Source organism: Monodelphis domestica, chromosome X (genome assembly GCF_027887165.1).
Source record: "Monodelphis domestica isolate mMonDom1 chromosome X, mMonDom1.pri, whole genome shotgun sequence".
Lineage (NCBI taxonomy): Eukaryota > Metazoa > Chordata > Mammalia > Didelphimorphia > Didelphidae > Monodelphis > Monodelphis domestica.
Genome location: NC_077235.1, coordinates 46,905,466 through 46,928,629, shown reverse-complemented (window position 1 = coordinate 46,928,629; position 23,164 = coordinate 46,905,466). Strand labels below are relative to the sequence as shown.

At 44.1% G+C, this 23,164-nt stretch overlaps 1 protein-coding gene across 4 annotated transcripts in view; it reads right to left on the bottom strand.

The window, feature by feature from the left end:
• The window catches only part of ARHGEF6 (Rac/Cdc42 guanine nucleotide exchange factor 6), a 151,401-nt gene that overhangs the window by 127,584 nt on the left and 653 nt on the right, over window positions 1–23,164 (bottom strand). The gene's annotated exons all lie outside the window — the stretch shown is intronic.

The following is a 23,164-nucleotide window of genomic DNA, read 5'->3' as shown; positions in this document are numbered from 1 at the left end:
GTCATACAACTAGGAAGTGTCTTGAGGCCACATTCAAATCCAGGTCCTCCCTACTCCAGGTCTGGCCCTCCATCCATTGAGCCACACGACTACCCTCCTGGTTGCTCTTTTTTTTTTAAATTCTTTATTTAATTAATTAATTTAGACTATTTTTCCATGGTTCATTGATTCATGTTCTTTCCTTCCCCTTCTCCCAGCCCTCTCCCATAGCCGACGCACAATTCCACTGGGTTTTACACGTGTCATTGCTCCAGACCTATTTCCATATTATTGATACTTGCACTAGGATGATCATTTAGTCTACATCCCCAACCATATCCCCTCCACCCATGTATTCAAGCAGTTGTTTTTCTTCGGTGTTTTTACTCCTACAGTTTATCCTCTGCTTGTGGATAGTGGTTTTTCTCATAGATCCCTCTGGGTTCTTCAGGATCACTGCATCGCCACTAATGGAGAAGCTCATTACATTCGGTTGTACCACAATGTATCAGTCTCTGTGTACAATGTTCTCCTGGTTCTGCTCCTTTCACTCTGCATCAGTTCCTGGAGGTTGTTCCAGTTCACATGGAATTCCTCCACTTTATTATTCCTTTGAGCACAGTAGTATTCCATCACCAACATATACCACAGTTTGTTCAGCCATTCCCCAATTGAAGGGCATCCCCTCATTTTCCAATTTTTTGCCACCACAAAGAGCGCAGCTACGAATATTCTTGTACAAGTCTTTTCCCTTATCTCTTTGGGGTATAAACCCAGCAGTGCTATGGCTGGATCAAAGGGCAGACAGTCTTTTATCACCCTTTGGACATAGTTCCAAATTGCCCTCCAGAATGGTTGGATCGATTCACAACTCCACCAGCAATGAATTAATGTCCTGACTTTGCCACATCCCTTCCAGCATTCATTACTTTCCTTTGCTGTCATGTTAGCCAAACTGCTAGGTGTGAGGTGATACCTCAGAGTTGTTTTGATTTGCATCTCTCTGATTATAAGAAATGTAGAACACTTTTTCATGTGATTATTAATAGTTTTGATTTCTTTAACTGAAAACTGCCTATCCATGTCCCTTGCCCATTTATCAATTGGAGAATGGCTTGATTTTTTGTACAATTGCTTTAGCTCTTTATAAATTTGAGTAATTAGACCTTTGTCAGAGGTTTTTGTAATGAAGATTATTTCCCAATTTGTTGCTTCCCTTCTAATTTTGGATGCATTAGTTTTGTTTGTACAAAAACTTTTTAATTTGATGTAATCAAAGTTATTGATTTTACATTTTGTGATTTTTTTCTAGCTCTTGCTTGGTTTTAAAGAAAGATCTGAGAAGTATACTATTCTGTGTTGGCCTAATTTGCTTATAGTTTTCTTCTTTATATTCAGGTCATTCACCCATTCTGAGTTTATCTTGGTGTAGGGTGTAAGATGTTGATCCAAACCTAATCTCCCCCATACTCTCTTCCAATTTTCCCAGCTGTTTTTATCAAATAGTGGGTTTTGGTCCCCAAAACTGGGATCTTTGGGTTTATCATAAACTGTCTTGCTGATGTCATTTACCCCAAGTATGTTCCACTGATCCATCCTTCTGTCTCTTAGCCAGTACCAAATTGTTTTGATAACCACTGCTTTATAGTATAGTTTGAGATCTGGAACTGCAAGTTCTCCTTCCTTCACACGATTTCCCTGGATATCCTTGATCTTTTGTTCTTCCAAATGAACTTTGTTATGTTTTTTTCTAATTCCATAAAGAAGTTTTTTGGTAGTTCAATGGGTATGGAACTAAATAAGTAAATTAATTTGGGTAGGATTGTCATTTTTATTATGTTAGCTTGTCCCACCCATGAGCAATCAATGTTTTTCCAATTGTTTAGATCTAGTTTTAATTGTGTGGAGAGTGTTTTGCAGTTGTGTTCGTATAGTTCCTGTGTTTGTTTCGGCAAATAGATTCCTAAGTGTTTTATATTGTCTCTGGTGATTTTAAATGGAATTTCTCTTTCTAATTCTTGCTGCTGAAATGGGTTAGAGATATATAGAAATGCTGATCACTTATGCGGGTTTATTTTGTATCCTGCAACTTTCCTAAAGTTGTTGATTATTTCCAATACCTTTTTAGTTGATTCTCTAGGATTCTTTAAGTAGAGCATCATATCATCTGCAAAGAGTGATAGTTTGGTCTCCTCCTTGCCAATTTTAATACCTTCAATTTCTTTTTCTTCTCTAATTGCTACTGCTAGTGTTTCTAGTACAATGTTAAATAATAGAGGTGATGATGGGCATCCTTATTTCACTCCTGATCTTATTGGTAAGGCTTCTAGTTTATCCCCATTGCAGATGATGGTTGCTGATGGGTTTAGATATATACTGCTTATTATTTTTAGGAAAGACCCTTCTATTCCTCAGCTTTTGAGTGTTTTCAATAGGAATGGGTGTTGTATTTTGTCAAAGGCTTTTTCTACATCTATTGAGATAATAATGTGATTTTTGTCGGTTTGCGTGTTGATATGGTCAATTATGGATGGTTTTCCTAATATTGAACCATCCTTGCATTCCGGGTATGAATCCTACCTGGTCACTTTATTCCTACAACTTTGAGCAAAATAGTATTCCATCACCAACATATACCACAATTTGCTCAGCCATTCCCCAATGGAAGGGCGTCCCCTCATTTTCCAATTTTTGGCCACCACAAAGAGCGCAGCTATGAATATTCTTGTACAAGTCTTTTTCCTTATTATCTCTTTGGGGTACAAACCCAGCAGTGCTATAGCTGGATCAAAGGGCAGACAGTCTTTTATCACCCTTTGGGCATAGTTCCAAATTGCACTCCAGAATGGTTGGATCAATTCACAGCTCCACCAGCAATGCATTAGTGTCCCTACTTTGCCACATCCCCTCCAACATTTATCATTTTCCTTTGCTGTCATGTTAGCCAATCTGCTAGGTGTGAGGTAATACCTCAGAGTTGTTTTGATTTGCATCTCTCTGATTATAAGAGATCTAGAACACTTTTTCATGTGATTATTAATAGTCTTGATTTCTTTAACTGAAAATTGCCTATCCATGTCCCTTGCCCATTTTTCAATTGGAGAATGGCTTGATTTTTTTGTACAACTGCTTTAGCTCTTTATAAATTTGAATAGTTAGTCCTTTGTCAGAAGTTTTTGTTATGAAGATTTTTCCCAATTTGTTGCTTCCCTTCTAATTTTGATCCTTCTGGTTGCTCTTAAGGAAGAGAATATCCCTTACTTTATGCTCATCAGTTTAGCTCTTTCTCAACAAATGGTGATTACACAAAAGACTATCACAGATAGTGATTATCAAGTAAACCCATGTATCTAGGTAAATAGCAAAGTGAACTGGGAGAAATGACACATATTAGAAACTACACAAGAATGAATGGGGTCTTCACTTGGGAACAAGGTCCTATTTCAGCTCAAACTAAGCAAGAGACAATGGTCTCACCCAAAGGGCATCCTCTGGCTTCCAGGCTCTGGAAATCCAGACATGTTGAGGTGCCAGCTTCCTCTACATGACTACTGCTCTCCAAGAGTGTCTGGGACTACTTCACTAAGTTACTCAAATAGCATCAAGTTCAGCATTCTCTCTGCCATTCTGCAAAGGGATTATATTATCTGATTTTAACCAGTGTTTCTATAGAGCTTTAATGTTCATAAAGCACTTTACAAGTATTTTCTCATTTAAACTACATGGCAATCCTGGGAGGGTAATACCATTATTATCTAAATTAGAAAGATGAAGAAACTGAGGCTAAGACTCCCCCAAGGCCACATAGCTACTTAGCGTCAGAGTTTTTGCCATCACCATTACACAAAGGTCTTTATGCATCCAGGTTGACAACATCTATCAGGAATTGAGGATAAAGTCAATGCCTTCAGAACCCAGAGCGACTGCCTTCCCTCCATGCCTCAGTTTCCTGAAGCTGAAAAGAAGACCGATTTTATGCAACCAATCCTGTTTTATATGACACTGGATTCACAATCATAAGTGAATGATGACCACGGTGCTTGGTACTTGTATGAGGGACTTACTAAGTTGGTCCAGACAGTCTTTGGAGAGAGACAAGGTCTGTAGACCTGTAGAGGAAGCTGGCATCCCAACCTGTTTGAACTTCAGGAGTTTGCAATCCAGACAGAACTTCTCTTGGGTGAGACCATTTTCTCTATCCTTGTTTGAACTGAAACATCTCACTTTTTTGTCCCCGAGAGAAAAGGACATGGGGGGAAATGGTAGCCCTGAGATGATGGAAAGCTCCTGGGTTAGAAGAAAGTGAGGAGAGTAACCAAGAGGGACAGCCTCGGTAGCAGCGAACAACCTCTGTGGTTATTGGACAGAGTGAGAATATACATACACATATAAAGTCAACGTACCAAGACTAGACACTCGGGAGATCTATGAATACAGCTACAGAGCACCAAGGCTTGAAGGAAGACAAATATTTGGGGGACAGTTTATAGCTGATGCACTCCAATAGAATAAAAAAGACAATATTAGCGAGATTAATTTTCAGCTTTAGTGACGTACCCATCAAACCTCCACGGGGTTACTTTCTGGAACTACGGAATTAGACAAAATGCCTCCAGGGAAGTAAGTGCTTCTTCACCTGGGGTGGTCCCTGACCTTGTTTTTAAAAGAGATTTTGATAACTATATAGAGACATATTTCTATATATTTGGTTTCCTTTGTAATCCTATACATTTTATTAAACATGATTCTGAGAAGCTGCCCATAGGCTTCTCCAGACTGCCCAAGGGGTTCAAGACACAAACAAAAAAGGTGAAGAACTCCTCATCTGGAGGAACTGAAGGTGGAGAAAAAAGAGGAATGTCATAAAACAGAGCAGGAATGAGGGGGCCTCACTGGCCCAGACTTGAACCATGGATGAAGCAGAAATAATCGCAACTCTTTGGGCCTGATAAAAATATATAAAAATGAATCAAACGAAACAGACTAGACAAACAAGACCCAGACACAATGGAACATAGTAGACTTGAGTTTGATAAATCCAAGGACACCATCTACTCGGATTACTAGGGTAAGGACTCTCCGTTCAACAAAAACCCCTGGGAAATTTAGGAGTTTGGTAGAAATTAAATCTATATGAACAGCACACAGTACAAGATGCTCTAAGTGGATACATGAAAAATACAGGGTGGTCCCAAAAGTCCTTGGGCAGTTTTAACATGCGATAGCACAGACTCTTGGTTATATCTTGTATAAAATGTCGCACTATTAAAAACAAAATGGAGAGTGGAAGGGGATGTCTTGCATAACTATGGCCAAGGGAAGAATGCTTAACTCAAGAGGACGTGATCAGAGAAGAGAACAGGATCCATTTTCTTGATCTAAAACTGAATCATCTTTCACTGGACATGATCATCCAGTTAAATTTGGAAGAGAAACCTTTAATGGAAATAGATCTTTTCTCTGACTAAGGTCTGCTATCCAAAATATAGGAAATTATTAGCAATATTTTTTTAAACCCTTACCTTCCATCTTGGAGTCAATACTGTGTATTGGTTCCAAGGCAGAAGAGTGGTAAGGGCTAGGCAATGGGGGTCAAGTGACTTGCCCAGGGCCACACAGCTAGGAAGTAGCTGAGGCTGGATTTGAACCTAGGACCTCCCATCTCTAGGCCTGGTTCTCAATCTACTGAGCTACCCAGCTGCCCCCTATTAGCAATATTTTTAAACCATTACTTTTCGTCTTAGAATCAATACTGTGTATTGGTTCCAAAGCAGAAGAGAGATAAGGGCTAGGCGATGGAGGTCAAGTGACTTGTCCAGGGTCACACAGCTGGGAAGTGTCTGAGGCCACATTTGAACCAGGGATCTCCCATCTCTAGGCCTGGTTCTCAATCCATTGAGCCACCCAACTGCCCCCAATTAATAGCAATATTGAAGAGCCATGAGCCATTTTCCAAGAGACAGACATCAAAGGATGGGACTAGGCAGTTTCCAAAAGAAAGACAACAAACTACCAAGAACCATAAGAAAGAATGCTTCCAATCATGGAGAATAAAGGAAAAGGGAGCCAAAGGGGTGGAGGGTCTCCTCTCATACGCTGTAGATTAGCAAAGGGGGCAGAAGAAGGAAATTGTTCCTGTTGGAGGAGATCTGCGAGGACAGGTAGGCTACAGACAGCTCCAGGAATTGGCCTAACTCTTCTGGAGGATGGAGGGAAACATGAGGGAGTAACAGCGATGTCAAAATCTATACGGTAAGGGTATTTTTTGCATTTGGCCATTTCCCCCCCAACTGCCCATCAACATGTGGCTCCAGAGGCAATCACAATCCACTGTGGTTATCCAGGTTTTCTCGGCATTTGCTCATAGCAAAATCAAACAAGTAACTTCAGAGATGCAGTAGTCAAGTACTAGCCTAGTATAGAGAAGATGTAGAGGGAAGCTCAGACAGCCACAGTTGCCCACTGGATGAAAGTTGGCCCTATTGGTGCCACTGAATATTTTTTGGACTTTAAAAAAAAAACCTGTACCTTAAAACCCAGTGGAATTGTGCATTGGCTACGGGAGGAGGGGAGAGAAAGAACATGAATCATGGAACCATGGAAACATTTTCTTTTCTTTTTTTTAAAACCCCTCACCTTCTGTCTTGGAGTCACTACTGTGTATTGATTCTAAGGCAGAAGAGTGGTAAGGGCTAGGCAATGGGGGTCAAGTGACTTGCCCAGGGTCACACAGCTGGGAAGTGTCTGAGGCCAGATTGGAACCTAGGACCACCCATCTCTAGGCCTGGCTTTCAATTCATTGAGCTACCCAGCTACCCCAAAAACATTTTCTTAATTAATCAATTTAATAAAATTTAAAAAAACCCTTACCTTCTGCTTTAGAATCAAATCTAAGTATCCATTCAAAGGCAGAAAGAGATAAGAACTAGTAGTTATGGGTAAGTGCCTTGCCCAGGGTCACACAGCTAGGAAGTGTCTGGGGCCAGATTTGAACTCAGGTCCTATTGACTCCAGGCCTGGCACTCTCTACTGTGCTACTTAGTTGCCCCTGGTGCCATTGACTGTAGTCAGTGTCTAGAGACACCCTCCAACTTTAGGTAAAACAATATTAGTACCATGGAAGTATACTTATAAATGGGGATAGGGAAGAAATGGCAGATCTGGAGAAACAAGTCTTAAGGTAAACCAACAATAGGCATAATAAGCTTCTCAGGCAACAACTTGATCAACAAGACTTTGTTAAACTTGAGCTGTGCTCCAGACACTGTAAAGCTGCTAGAGATATAAAGGGAAAAATGAGATTATTCCTACTCCCAAGGGGCTCACATTCTATCAGGAGGAAGCCTAGAGACTTAGAAGTGGACATGACATTCATACAAAGTAAATACAAGGGGGACAGCCAGGTGACTTATTAGAATGAGAGCCAGGCCTAGAGACAGGAGGTTCTGGGTTCAAATCTGAATCAGACACTTCCTAGCTGTGTGACCCTGGGCAAGTCACTTCAACCCTGTTGCCTATCCCTGACCTCTCTTCTGCCTTGGGGCCAATACATAGTATTGAATCTAAGACGGAAGGTAAGGGTAGAAAAAAAAACAAAATAAATTTAAGGTCATCTTTTGGTAAGACAGGGAAAGGACACAAGGTAAGAGGTGAAATTTGAAAACCAAATATTCCTAGAGGCAAAGAGGGAATGCCTTCCAGGTATGGAGTCAGTCTGAGCAAAGGCCTGGAGAGGATGATAGAATGCTATGAGCGAGGACCAGAAGGAGTGCCATTTTGGAAAGATCATAAGATGCATGAAAAGTGATAGTGGGTTGTTTTTTTAACCTTTCCCTTCTGTCTTAGAATCAGTACTGTGCATTAGTTGTGAGGCAGAAGAGAGGTAAGGGCTGGGCAATTGGGGTGAAGTGACTTGCCCAGGGTCACATAGCTGGGAAGTGTCTGAGGCCACATTTGAACCTTGGACCTCCTGACTCCAGGCTGGGCTCTCTATCCACTGAGCATCCTAGTTGCCCCTGAAAATGATATTTAATTAGCCCAGAAAGATAAGCTGGAGCTAAGTTCTCAACTACTTTAAGGCTCTAGTTGAGCCTTAAAGAAATTACTGGTGCTTATGAAACAAGGGACTGCTACTGCCAGGCCTGAGCTTAAGCTGTATCACTTTGTCAGCAGTAAAGTCAGTTAGGAGACTGCCACAGTCTAAGATGTAAGATGAAGCCCCACCTAACATGGCGGTTAAGTGAGTGGAGACAAGGGGACAGTCACAAGAGCCTCTGTGGGAGCAGAAATGGCAAGGCTTCACATCAGATTCCATGGGTGGAGCATGTGCAAGGGAATCATTGAGAAGGACACCTGGGATGTCAGCCGGAATGACTGGGAGGATGGTGGGTGTCTCACGAGTCATGGGGAAGCCAGGAAGAGGTGGGATTTGGCAATCTCCCAGACATCCCGTTCAAAATGTCCAGTAGGTGGAATAACCTCCAGGGATTGATGCAGAGCGAGAGGAGCAGAACCAGGAGAACATTGTACACAGAGACTGATACACTGTGGCACAATAGAATGTAATGGATTTCTCCATTAGTGACAATGCAGTGATTCAGGACAACTTGGAGGGATTTATGAGAAAGAACACGATCCACATTCAGAGGAAGAACTGTGGGAGTAGAAACACAGAAGAAAAACAACTGCTTGGTTACATGGGTCAAGGGGATATGACTGGGGATGTAGACTCTAAATGAACATCCTAATGCAAACATCAATAATGTGAAATAGATCTTGATCAATGACACACGTAAAACCCAGTGGAGTTGCTCCTTGTTGGCTACAGAAGGGGGGGGAGAGAAAGAGCATGAATCATGGAACCATGGAAAAATATTCTAAATTAACTAATTAAATAAAATGTTCAAAAAAATGTCCAGTAGGCAGTTGATGATTCAGGACTGGAATTCAGGGGAGATACTAAGCCTGAATAGACAGATCTGGGAGTCGTCTGCACAAGGGGGAAATTGAACCCAGGAGAGTTGACGTATTGCCAAAGAGAATATAAAGGAAGGAAAAAAGAGGGTGTTGGACAGAGTCTTGGCGGGGGGACACCCAAAGTTAGTGATATGGATGAATATTCAGTAAAGGAGACTGAAAAGCAATCAGTCAGCTAGGAGGAGAGCCAAGAGCCCAGATGGGGAGGGAGGAGGAGGAAAGAGTGGTCAGTGCCGTCCAGAACTATAGAGAGCTCAAGAAGGATGAGAGTGAAGACGTGGTGCATGCCACTAAAGCGTCATGGCCTCATGGAGACAAGGGCCAGAGAGACCAGAGGGCAGAGCAGGGGATAATCAGGACTGAACCCACTGGGTCCCTTGGGAGTAGTCGGGCTAGTCAGAGCCATAGGAGTGGAGCTGCAGGGGTCAAAGAGGCAGGCCTGCCTTGGCCTGATGGCCAGGGACTGGAGAAATGACAAAATTCTAGTAGGCTTTTGCAACATGAAGGTGAGAGTTTGGCTACAGAGGATTAACATTGCTGTTATTGTGAAACGGTGTTCGCTGGGACAATGTCACATGGGCTCTGACAGTGGAAACTTGTGAAAGCAGGCCTGGCCCCTCCAAGCAGCAGCACGAGGGTTTCAGGGGGCAAAAGACGAATGAATGCATACTGGGAAGATCGCTGCGAGCTATTTGCCCTTCCAAAGCAGGTATCAGAAAGGAAGATTTAGGGAGGCAGCTGGGTGACACATTGAACTGAGAGCCAGGCCTAGAGACGGAAGGTCCTGGGTTCCAATCTGACCTCAGACACTTCCTAGCTGTGTGACCCTGGGCAAGTCACAACCGCAATTGCCTAGCCCTTGCCCTTCTTTTGTCTTGCAATCGATACTAAGCGAGAAAAGAAGGGTTAAAAACCAACCACCACCATATCACAATATCAGACTAGATTGTACCATGTTAAAAACGTTTTCTAAAAAGCTCCCACCTAAATGTCCAGGAGGCATTTGGGGGATCCAGAATATTTGGGGAAAGTAGCTAAGGACTGATCAGTTGTATTAGTTTCCCAGGCACAGGAGAAAGGAAAAGCGACTTCATGAACAATTCTGAGGGCAAGCTCCAGTGGGCTGCAAGCTCAAAATGAGTCCACTTGAAAGTCAAAAGGGACCCTTGAGGGAGCAGCTGGGTAGTTCAGTGGATAGAGAGTCAGGCCTAGAGACAGGAGGTCCTGGGTTCCAATCTGGCCTCAGACACTTCCCTGCTGTGTGACCCTGGGCAAGTCACTTGACACCCATGGCCTAGCCCTTACCATTCTTCTGCCTTGGAGTACACAGTATTGACTCCAAGATGGAAGGTAAGGGTTTAAAAAAAAGGGACCCTTGGGACGAGAGAACTTTGGAGGCCAACTAGCCTCTGCAATACTAGAGGAAACAAGACCTCCGATCTGTACGGGAAGACTAGAGAGCAATGATCTCCAAACTCCGTCCATCATGGGCCCCTATAAGCAACAGATTTTTGAGTATCTCCCAGCATTTCTTTATTTCTCAATTATACCCATATCCTCCCGTGCTAATAATTACATACGTGATCAAACTTACACGAAAACAGACACTTAAGAAGACTTGAGCTGAACAGGAAATGATACTTGATCCTAGATTTTCAAGGGGACCACTAGGCTTTAGTGGGGAGAAGGCTGGAATGAGCCAGAGCCTCATTTTAGGACAATCGCTTGAGAAGTTGAATGGTGCATGGAGTGGGGTAAGACTTGGGGCAGGGAGACCAGTTAGAAGTTTCCCACTAGGGCAGCCAGACAGCTCAGTGGATAGAGCTCCAGGCCTGTAGTGGGGAGGTCCCGGGTTCCAATCTGGCCTCAGATACTTCTTAGCTGTGTGACCCTGGGTAAGTCACTTAACCCCCATTGCCTAGCCCTCACCCCTCTTCTACCTTGGAACTGATATTCAGTATTGAGGCTAAACCAGAGGGTAAGGGGTTTTAATTTACAAATAAAAAAATTAAAATTAAATAAATAAAAATTATTAAAAAGCAGTTTCCTGCCAATGAGTCTAGGCTAGAGGTGATAGAGCGCCCTGGGCTGATGGCTGTGGGATTGGAGAGAAGAACACAGATGTGAGAGACTTAAAGGGAGAAACCACAAGATTTAAAAAGTGCTTAGATGCATGGCATGAGGAAGACAGAGGGGTTGAGAAAGACAAGGTTACTGCAAAGCTGGGGGACTGGAAGCACAATGGTGCCCTCACCAGTCTGCAGACAACTTGTGACCAACACAGAGGCCAAGCAGGATTCCAGAGCTGAAGCATGCTGTGTGGACTCTGTGTGTGTGTGTGTGTTTATACTCATCCACACACACATATATATGGACACAACGTATAATATATACACGGATATATTTGGCCAACATTTGTCTCAAGGGTTTTATTTTTTAAATGGAAGGGAGAGAGATAGAAGAGAGAAAAAGGAGATTTTTGTTCATTTAAAAAAAAAAGACAGGGGGCAGCTGGGTAGCTCAGTGTGTTGAGAGCTAGCCCTAGAGATGGGAGGTTCTAGGTTCAAATCTGACCTCAGACACTTCCCAGCTGGGTGACCCTGGGCAAGTCACTTGACCCCCATTGCCTAGCCCTTACCACTCTTCTGCCTTGGAGCCAATACACAGTATTGACTCCAAGACAGAAGGTGAGGGTTTAAAGAAGAAAAAAAAAAAGACAATTTAGGACAGCTGGGTGGCTCAGTGGATTGAGGGGCAGACCCAGAGACAAGAGGTCCTGGGTTCCAATCTAGCCTCAGACACTTCCTAGCTGTATGACCCTGGGCAAGTCACTTGACCCCCATTGCCCAGCCCTTATCGTTCTTCTGCTTTGTTACCAATACATAGTATTGATTCTAAGACAGAAGGTGAGGAGTTAAAAAAAATGTACTCACTCTCTCCTCAATTTTCCTTATAGGGGTAGCTGGGTTGCTCAGCAGGTTGAGAGCCAGGCCCAGAGACAAGAGGTCCTGGGTTCAAATGTGGCCTCAGACACTTCCCAGCTGTGTGACCCTGGGCAAGTCACTTGACCCCCATTGCCCAGCCCTTATCATTCTTCTGCTTTGTTACCAATACACAGTATTGATTCCAAGAGAGAAGGTGAGGGTTTAAAAAGAAAGACAATTCAATTGAAAAAGAATAATCTGAGAGCTATGGAAAGAGGTGGGTTTGGGGAGATCAGGGTGGTGCTCTCTCTCTCCCCATCCATCCATCCATGGCTGTTCCTCCTGTGTGACTCACTCTGGCCCACACAATACAAAGAGGGGAGGGGAGCCATGGCTCCCACTCACCCTCCTGCCCTTCAGGGCAGAGTCTGTTCTCTTGGGGCACCTGCTATAGCCACCTGGGAGGCAGGGGGTGAAGATGGAATTTTCCCAAATATACCTGCTGTGTGCACGCTTGTGTGTGTGTGTGTGTGTGTGTGTGTGTGGTGGTTAATTAGCGTCGGGAGGGGAAGGGATGAGACAAGGACAAATGCTGTGGGGGACACAAGCTCTGCTCTTCCGAGGAGGGTGAGCGATAGATGGCCTGGCTTCCTATGGTCTGATTAGTTGATTACATTCCACTTGGAGTCAGATCATGGTCATGGCCGCCCAACATACCACGGCCCCAGGAGGCCTCAGTCTGCCCTTTGGAGGAGCCCAGTCCCATCCAAGATGGCTCCTTCCCAGTTGTGTATGGCCCTAATTGTTAGCGATTGTTTCCTAACATTCAAACTAAACCTGCCCCTCTGCAACCTCCACCCACTCTTTCCAGCTCTGCTCTCTGGGGCCAGGCAGAGCAAGGTTATCTCCTTTTTAAAATCCTTACTTTTTGTCTTAGATTCTATACCGTGTAGTCCAAAGACCAGTAAGGACTAGGGAATGGGGGTGAAGTGACTTATCCAAGGTCACACAGCTGTCTGAGTTCAGATTTGAACCCAGAACCTCCTCTCTCTAGGCCTGGATCTCAATCCACTGACCTACCCAGCTGCCCCATAAGGAAAATTGAGGAGAGAGTAAGTAAAAAAATTTTAACTCCTTACCTTCCGTCTTAGACTCAATTTTGTGTATTGGTTCCAAGGCAGAAGAGTGGTAAGAGCTAGGCAATGGGGGTCAAGTGACTTGTCTAGGGTCACACAGCTAGGAAGTATCTGAGGCCATATTGGAACCTAGGACCTCCTGTCTCTGGGCCTGGCTCTCAATCCACTGAGCAACCCAGCTTCCCTTAGGGCTATCTCCTTGTATGGGACAGTCCTACAGTGCTTAAAGATAGCGCTTCTCTCCTTCCCTACCAGGCCCAGCCCAAGTTTCTTTCCTCCGTGTCCAACATTCTTGGTTGGGTGTCTAATATTCCTAGAGACCCTTCACTGTCTTAGTCATGCTCTTCTGAAAACACTACCCAGTTACAGGACTCTAACCTCCCTCCCCCTGCATATGATGTCTTTCATGAAGCAGTCAAAGATCCCAGATCATTTAGTCATGTTATGCCATCAATGTTCATTAAAGCAAATCTAGAACTTGTTAGGTGCTCTGTTTTCTCTTTCTGGCCAGATCATCTGGATAGCAGCTGGACCTGGAATCAAGAAGACCCAAGTTCAAATCCAGCCTCAGGCACTTCCAAGCTCGATGACTGTGCAAGTCACTTGCTGTCTGTATGTCTGAGGATCTATGGATTGAGTGCTGGGCTTGGAATCAGAAAGAACTGAGTTCAAATCAGGCCTCAAATATATCATACCTGTGAGACCCTGGGCAAGTCACTTAGCTCCTTGTTGCCTGACAAAAGGATCCACTGGATCAGGAGATGGCAAACCATTCTAGTATCCCTGCCTAGAAAACTCCACAGATAGCTATGGTGCCTACAGTCATAGAGAGTCAAAGACAACTGAACAACTCTAAATATCTATTGGAGACTCCAATGACATTCTTTTTTTTTAAACCCTCACCTTCCATCTTGGAATCACTACTGTGAGCTAGGCCATGGGGGTCAAGTGACTTGCCTAGGGTCACACAGCCTGAGGCCAAATTTGAACCCAGGACCTCCTGTCTCTAGGCCTGATTCTCAATCCACTGAGCTACCCAGCTGCCCTCCAATGACATTATTTTGCCTCACTTGGTCTCCATTCAAATATTTGCTTTTATGCTTCCTCCATCATGGTTCCTAGATTTCTTTTCATGAGTGTGTCTGAGACAGATAGTTCAGAGACACAATAAAGCAGGAAGAAGCAACAGGACTGAATTGTCCTCAAAAATGATCAAGTTCCCATAACAACCCCAAACTCCTCCCAGAAAAAGGCCATTTAAAAAAGTAATAAAAACCCTTCCCCTAAATCAATTGTACAAAAAATCAAGCCATTCCCCAATTGAAAAATGGGCAAGGGACATGAATAGGCAATTTTCAGTTAAAGAAATCAAAAGTTTTAATAAGCACATGAAAAAGTGTTCTACATCTCTTATAATCAGAGAGATGCAAATCAAAACAACTTTGAGGTATCACCTCACACCTAGCAGATTGGCTAACATGACAGCAAAGGAAAGTAATGAATGCTGGAGGGGATGTGGCAAAGTGGGGACATTAATGCATTGCTGGTGGAGTTGTGAATTGATCCAACCATTCTGGAGGGTAATTTAGAACTATGCACAAAGGGCGATAAAAGACTGCCTGCCCTTTGATCCAGCCATAGCACTGCTGGGTTTGTACCCCAAAAAGATCATAAGGAAAAAGACTTGTACAAGAATATTCATAGCTGCACTCTTTGTGGTGGCAAAAAATTGGAAAATGAGGGGATGCCCTTCAATTGGGGAATGGCTGAACAATTGTGGTATATGTTGGTGATGGAATACTATTGTGCTAAAAGGAATAATAAAGTGGAGGAATTCCATGGAGACTGGAACGACCTCCAGGAATTGATGCAGAGCGAGAGGAGCAGAATCAGGAGAACATTGTACACAGAGACTGATACACTGTGGCACAATTGAATGTAACGGACTTCTCTGCCCGCAGCAACTTATAATCCAGGACTATTCTGAGGGATTTATGAGAAAGATGCTATCCACATCCAGAGGAAGAACTGTGGGAGCAGAAACACAGAAGAAGAAAAAATACTTCCTTGATCACATGATTCGATGGGGATATGGTTGGGGATATAGACTCTAAATGATCACCCTAGTGCAAATATCAATAATATTGAAATAGGTCTTGATCAGTGACACATGTGAAACCCAGGGGAATTGCGAGTCGGCTACTGGAGGGGAATGGGAGAAGGGGAGGGAAAGAACATGAATCTTGTAACCATGGGAAAAAATAAAAATATTTCCAAAAAAATTTTTTTAATTTTAAAAATTAAAAAAACCCTTCCCTTCTGTCTCAGAATCAATATTGTACATCAGTTCCAAGGCAGAAGAATGGTAAGGGCTAGGCAAAGGGGGTTAAGTGACTTGTCCAGGGTCACACAGCACACAGCTAGGAAGTGTCCAAGGATAGATTGGAACCCAGGACCTCCCACCTCTAGGCCTGGCTCTCAATCCACTGAGCCACCCAGGTGCCCCATAACCATCATTTTTAATAGCAATATTCTAAGAGTGCAATACATAATGCACAGCAGTCTCTGGGGACCTGAGTAGGACTATCTCACAGTAGTCAATGGTGAAGTAGCTATATGCTAATTGTGAGCCAGCTCTAACACAGAATATCCCCAAAAAAGGTGTTAAGGATGGATGCTATCTGAACATGTTTGGTAGGGGGGAAGCTAGGTAGCTCAGTAAATAGAATGGCAGGTCTGGAGACAAGAGGTCCTGGGTTCAAATGTGACCTCAGACACTTCCTAGCTGTGTAACCCAACCCTGGACAAGTCTCTTCACCCCCATTGTCTAGTCCTTACCACTGCTCTTCTGCCTTGGAATCAATATACAGCATTGATTCTAAAATGGAAGGTAAGGGGTTAAACAAAAAGAAAAGAAAGAAAATGTATGCTAAAAAAAAGAAGATGGGTTAGTTACATGGTGGGCAGAAGGGGTGACAAGTGAACAACCTTCACTGTCTTACCAGCATCCTGAACATGGTAGGGGGAAAAAATCAAGGAAGTCCTCCAGTGACTTGGGTAGGACCTATTGAGGTAATGGGCAAATACAAGGTTATACAAGATGAATAGGGGTGGGTGGGTTATTGAAAGGAAGACCTAGAGATTCAAGAGAGTATTTGTTGGACTGGGTGTCTCAGTGGATTGAGAGTCAGGCCCAGAGATGGGAGGTCCTGGGTTCAAATCTGACCTCAGATACTTCCTAGCTGTGGGACCCTGGGCAAGTCATTTAACTCCTCTTGCCTAGCCCTTACCTCTCTTCTGCCTTTGAACCAATGCACAGTAGTAATTCTAAGATGGAAGGTGAGGGGTTAAAAAAGAGTATTTGCAGAGCCAGGAGAACATTGTACACAGAGACTGATACACTGTGGCACAATCCAATGTAATGGACTTCTCTATTAGTGGCAATTCAGTGATCTTGAACAACTTGGAGGGCCTCGTGAGAAAGAATATCTACATCCAGAGAAAGAACCGTGGGAGCAGAAACAGTTTCTTTCGAATCAAACATACCCTTGCAGGTAGGGCAGTTGGGTGACACAGTAGATAGAGTCAGGCAGATTTGAGTTCATATCCAGCCTCAGATACTTCCTAACTGTGTGACCCTGTAGACAAGTCACTTAACCTCAGGTTTTCTCAGTTTCCTCATCTGAAAAATGAACTGGAGAAGGAAATGGCCAACCACTCCAGTATCTTTGACAAGAAAACCCTCAATGGGGTCACTAGGAATTGGACACCATTGAAACAAATGAAGAATAGCAAATATCTTTGCAGAGCCCTAGTCTAGTCAGAAGTCCCATCTTCCCAAATCTCAGTGATACTTCTGAGAGATTTGCCTCCTTGCATTGGAAGCTCCATTTGGAACCATTTCCTCGTTAGCCATACCTGGGGCGTTTGCATGTTGGTGTATGAGGCCCAGAATTGATTCCTGTCTCCTTTCTTGAGTTGTGTCTCCTGTAAATTTCTGTTTATCTCTATTGTTATTCTACCCCTTTTTTTAATTGAAATTTTTTATTAACTTAGTATATTTTCCCATGGTTACATGAATTATAGCTAAAGCCAATGAGTAATTCCACTGAGTTTTTACAAGTGTCCTTGATCCAGACCTATTTCCATATTATTAATATTTGCACCAGGGTGATCACTTAGACTCTCCATCCCCAATCATATCCCCATCGACCCATTCTACCCCTTTTGATTAGACTTGTAGGCCTCCAGGCAAATACATTTTTCCCAACCCCTTAGGCTCACCAGATCATACACTGAAAGCTGGGAAAGGCCTCAGAGGCCATCTGGTCCAACCTTCTCATCTCACAGATGAGGAAACTGAGGTCCAGAGAGGCCCTGAGGTCACACAGATAACAAGTGACTCGAGTAGGTTTTGAACTCAAGTTCTCTGACCCCAAGAACCAATATTCCCTCCACTATCCCACACTGCTTCTTCCATGCCAACATTTTGAGCCTTGGCCCAGAAATCCCTATCGTGTCCCCAGATAACATCTCCTTAACCAGATGTCAGACCTTTACCAATATGTTGTCAGCTGACCGTGCTGGACCGAGTTTTTGTCTTTTCCTTCTTTGTTAAAAGAAGTGTCATCGAAGAGGGAAGAGGTGGAGGTGATTTTGTAAACTGCACTTGTTGCCGTTCTGAGGAGACGATTTGGCTCCTACCTCCAAGGCTGGGGCCTAGCGAAATCTTCTTGGTCTCCGTCAGGGTCCAGCTGCAATGCCCCTCCTTCATGAACCTTTCCCTGAATGGGATCTCATTCCTTGGCACTTCGGCACTTGGACACTTCCCTCATGACCATGGCATTATGGGTTTAAGTCACGTCAGCCCCTCCAACTAGATTGAGCTCGTTGGAGGCAAAAGTTCATCTTTGTTGAAACTATGAGAAATATTTATTGAGGATTTGGGCTCAAGGGCCTACGTCAAATTCTATCACACACTCCTATAACACAGTGCTAAAGGGCAAAGGGACCTCAGGGGCCACCTAGACCAACCTCCCTATTTTTCAGAGGAAACTGAGGCCCAGAGCTGTGAGTTTCCCATGTCACGTGGATATTAAATAGGGCAGAGCTAAGATTTGAACTCAGGTCTCTCTGCCTCCATACCCAGCCCCTTTTTTCTAGGCGCCCCATATTCCTTTAACGTCAATGACAACAACAACAAGCCAAGGCCAGGGAGATAAGCCTGAAAACTTTGGCCAAGTTTTAAAACAAATGACTCTTGACTATTGCAACACCAAAGGGGAAGAGCGGCCCTGCAGGAACTCAGAAAACACCCACAAAGAAGGGAACTTCATCTGGGCCTGAAAATGCTAAACGGCCAATCCTTTTGCTTCCATGACTTTAAGTAAGACTGAACAATAAAAGCAATGGGCTACAGCACTAAAGATCCGGACTCTTGGCAGAGGCGGAAGAAAGGCAGATTATTAAGAGGCTCAGAAGAGCAGAATTGGCCCCCCAATCCAAGTCTTCACCCCAGCCTTCATCCTCCTGGCCCTCTGAAGCACTGGCCACTGGAAAAACACCTCCAGCTCCTCAGCCTTGCCCTCCTTGGGTTGCTCCAGCTCCCCTCCCCCCCCAACTTGAGTAGACCACAAAGCTCCAGCCCTGGCCCTCTTCTTTATATTCCATTACTCAGGGATCTCAGCCACTCCCCCAGTTTTCTTTTCTCTTTTTAAACCCTTCCCTTCTGTCTCAAACTCAATACTATGTACTGGTTACAATGCAGAAGGGAGGTAAAGACCAGGGAATGGGGGTGAAGTGACTTGTCCAAGGTCACACAGCTAGAAAGTGTCCGAGACTAGATTTGAATTCAGGTCTCCCTGACTCCAGGCTCAGTGTTCTATCCACTGCACCATCTAGCTGCCCCTTCTCCACAGTTTTCACCAGTGATTCTCAAAGTATGTTCTGAGGATTCCTGAGGGTCTCTGAGACCCTTTCAGGGGGTCTAAAAGGTTAAAATTACTTTCATATTAATACTAAATGTCTTTGTTTCTAATACATACACATATGCCACATCACAAAAACAGGCTCTGGGTGGGGAGCCTCAAGAATTTGGAAGAGTGGGGGACAGCTGGGTGACTCAGTGGATTGAGAGCCAGGCCGAGAGACAGGAGGTCCTGGGTTGCAATCTTAGACACTTCCTAGCTGTGTGACCCTGGGCAAGTCACTTAACCCCCATGGACTAGCCTTTATGGCTCTTCTGCCTTGGAACCAATATACTATATTGATTCTAAGAAAGAAGATAAGATTATTTTTGAAAAAGGAAAGAGGGGGCAGCTGGTTGACTCAGTGGATTAAGAGTCAGGCCTAGAGAAGGGAGATCCTGGGTTCCAATCTGACCTCAGACACTTCCTAGCTCTGTGACCCTGGGCAAGTCACTTAACCCTCATTGCCTAGGCCTTCCCTCCTTTCTGCTTTGTAACCAATACACAGTATTGATCCTAAGATGGAAGGTGAAGGTTTTATTTTTTTTTAAAAGAAAGAAAAAGAACTTTTAAGAGCATCAAGGGCTCCTGAGAACCTGTTGGGCTTATACTATTACCTCTCTGCCCATGACTATCTCTCCAGGGCCCTTTGGTCTTCTAAGCTTTAGATCTGGGGAAGGAAGACGGAGGATTCGGTGACTTGCCCCATCCTGACTATCCTCACTCACAGAGCTCTCAGAACTGCCTTCTCTTTAACTCTTCCCACTGCTACCACCCCAGTTGTGAGCTTTCATTGCCTCTCATGCAGACCAGCTGAGCAGAAGTAGCCCCTTAGCCTGCCATTCAAGGCTCTGCATGGTCAGGCTTAAATTTATTTTCCCACTAAATCTCACTGCTCAGGTACTCTATGTTTCAATCAAATTGTCCTACTCTCCATTCTTTTAAGCCTTTCTTTCTAAGAATTAATACTAATTAAAACATCAAGGGCTACACAATGGATGTTAAGTGACTTGCCCAGGGTCACACAGCTAGGACATGTCTGAAGCCAGATTGGAACCCAGGACCTCCTGACTCTAGGCCTGGCTCTCTATCTACTGAGTCACCCAGCTGCCCCACTGTTCTCCATTTCTTTCTTTTTTAACCCCTTACCCTCTGGTTTAGCCTCAATACTATGTATTGGTTCTAAGGCAAAAGAGCAGTAAGGGCTAGGCAATGGGGGTCAAGGGACTTGCCCAGGGTCACACAGTTGGGAAGTGTCTGAGGCCAGATTGGAACCCAGGACCTCCTGTCTCTAGGCCTGACTCTTAATCAGCTGAGTCACTCAGCTGCCCCCTATTCTCCATTTCTTTTTTTTTAACCCCTTACCCTCTGGTTTAGCCTCAATACTATGTATTAGTTCTAAGGCAGAAGAGCAGTAAGGGCTAGGCAATGGGGGTCAAGGGACTTGCCCAGGGTCACACAGTTGGGAAGTGTCTGAGGCCAGATTGGAACCCAGGACTTCCTGTCTCTAGGCCTGACTCTTAATCCACTGAGTCACTCAGCTGCCCCCTATTCTCCATTTCTTGAACTCATCCTTTCTTGCCTCATAGAATTCTTTCCTGATTTGATATTCCTCTGCCTGTGCACAATATACTGTCACAGAAGGCAAAGGAATGGGTGTCAAGAAAATTAAAATGTCAACTCTCTAGAGGTGAAGGAAAAGAATTTTGAAAAAGCCATTGGATTAAATGATGAGGAGATCATTTATTACATTAAAAAGTCATTTCAGTGGCAAGGGGGTGGGGGGTGGCAGGGAATGTAAGACAGATAGCAAGGAACCTAAAGCAAATAGGGGTAAGATGGTAAGGGGGGAGGCCACAGGATAATGGAAAACCAAAAAATTGCTTGGCCAACTGGCTGGAACAATAGGACGGAGTGAAAGGCTCCCTTTTCTTCCTTCTTCTCTTGTAGGAAAGGGGAGAAATGAACATGAGAGGCAGAGTGATGTAGTGGATCTTAGACAGAAAGATCTTGGTTCAGGGGGCAGCTGGGTGCCTCAGTGGATTGAGAGTAAGCCCCAGAAATGGGAGGTCATGGGTTCAAATCTGACCTCAGACACTTCCCAGCTGGGTGACCCTGGGCAAGTCACTTGACCCCCATTGCCTCACCCTTACCACTCTTCTGCCTTGGAGCCAATACACAGTATTGACTCCAAGATGGAAGGTGAGGGTTTAAAAAAAAAAAAAAGAACCAATACACAGTATTGATTCTAAGATGGAGGGTAAGAGTTTTTTTTTTTTTAAATATAAATAAATAAACAAATAAATAGAGAAAGGAAGGAAGGAAGGAAGGAAGGAAGGAAGGAAGGAAGGAAGGAAGGAAGGAAGGAAGAAAGGAAGGAAGGAAGGTAGGTCTTGGTTCCAATCCCACCTCTGAAATTCTGAAATTTACTGCCTGTCCAGCTCTGGACCCCATTGTCAAATGAGGGGGTCGGGCTCAATGGCCTCATGGTCCCTTCCAGCTCTGATCCATAACCTACTGTTGGAGGGAGCCATACGGCCCTTAGCTTTCACCTCCAATCATGAGAGATGCCAAAGGGAAGGCGGGTTCAAGGGAGGCCAGAGAGGATGAAATCGAGTGCCTGGCAGGCTCAGGCCCAGGCATGCTTCTTACCCTTTAGAATTTGTATTGATGCCTTGTCTTAACAGTCTTTCTGGTCATACCCTGCCCTCTACCTCCGAGGAACTGAACCCCTCTAGGAATTTAAAAAAGTTATGCCAAAACAGACTTACAATGGTTATCTGACAACGTAGGGAACATTCTGCCCTAATAGTTCTCCTATCTCTCTGCTGAAGGAAGGGAGGCAGGTTTCATTATCTGCTCTCCCGGACGATATCACTTTCATTAGCACAAGTACTCCTGATATTTTTATTTACACAGTTTTCTTTCTATCTCTCTTCTGTAGCCTTTTGTTTCAGCCTTCGTGACTTCACCTGAATCTCCCAATTTCTCTTTGAATTCCTCAAACAGATCATCCATCCCTTAATGCACATTAGGGATAGGGACTGAGCCTATGATTTCATCAGGAAAGGAAGCTGCCAGTGAGGAACTTCCTCTACCGGGGGAACTTGGATGGTCTTAAAAGCACTGAGTTAAAGTGACTTGCCCAAGGTCACACAGCCAGTCTGTCAGAGGTGACTTGAACCAAGCTCTACCTAGCTCTGGGGCCAGCTCTTTGGCCACTCTGTCACGCCTTATTTTCCTGTATCACTTTGTTTGGTCATTCCTCAATTTTTTTCTCAATATTTTGATAGAGTACAGATTTCTGTGTATATCTGTGTCCAGTAATGGGATTGCTGCTGGAAGAGTGTAAGCGGCCTGTTACTTTGTGATAAACTATACCTTGCTGGTAGTCCATCCGTCTACCCGTCTGTCCATCCCTGTCATTTTGAAGCCTGCCTTCTGGAGTGGGGTCGAGGTATGTCTGTTTGTCTCAAATAGTAATGAAAAGCGCATATAAAATGCACCTTGTGTTTTGATAGATGAACGCAGCCAAGTATATTTGCTAAGAGCCCTCCTACAGGCTAGATCTGCCCCCATTTGGGGGGTAAATCATTACTGCTGTCATGATCCATCCTCCGAGGAGACTTGTGCAGAAACTTAGTAGCTTTTGCCCAACTGTTTATCTGTTACCCACGCGTGCCAGTGGCTGAAAACTACACACATCCTCAGCAATCCCTCAGTCTAACCAAGTGGTCCTGTTGCAAACGAAGGGTGGCTCACTGAAACCTTCGCTAGTACCATGAACATTTCTGGTACGTGCTCAGGAGGGCTAAGGAGTAAAGTACGGTCCCTCAAGAGCTAAGAGGCAAGGTATATACAAGACCCGGAGTAACACTGCCCCATCCCCATCAGTCAACACTTTGGGCCCAATTTCGACAGGCCAGGAAATACAAAATAGGAAACCTGAGACAATGGGTCAAGATTTGCCCCTGCAAATCGAACATTACAATGGAAAGCACATCAGTGTAAATTTAATTCCAGGATGCTACTTCCCTTTTATGGGGAGCTCTTCTAAACAGAAGCCACAACTCAAGAATCTCCTAAATGGCCAGAAAAATGATCTAGGGCCTGCCTTCTAAGGGGCCTAAATCCTTTCTTGTTGAGTGGAGCACTAAGGTTGGTACTCCAATCTTTCCAAGTC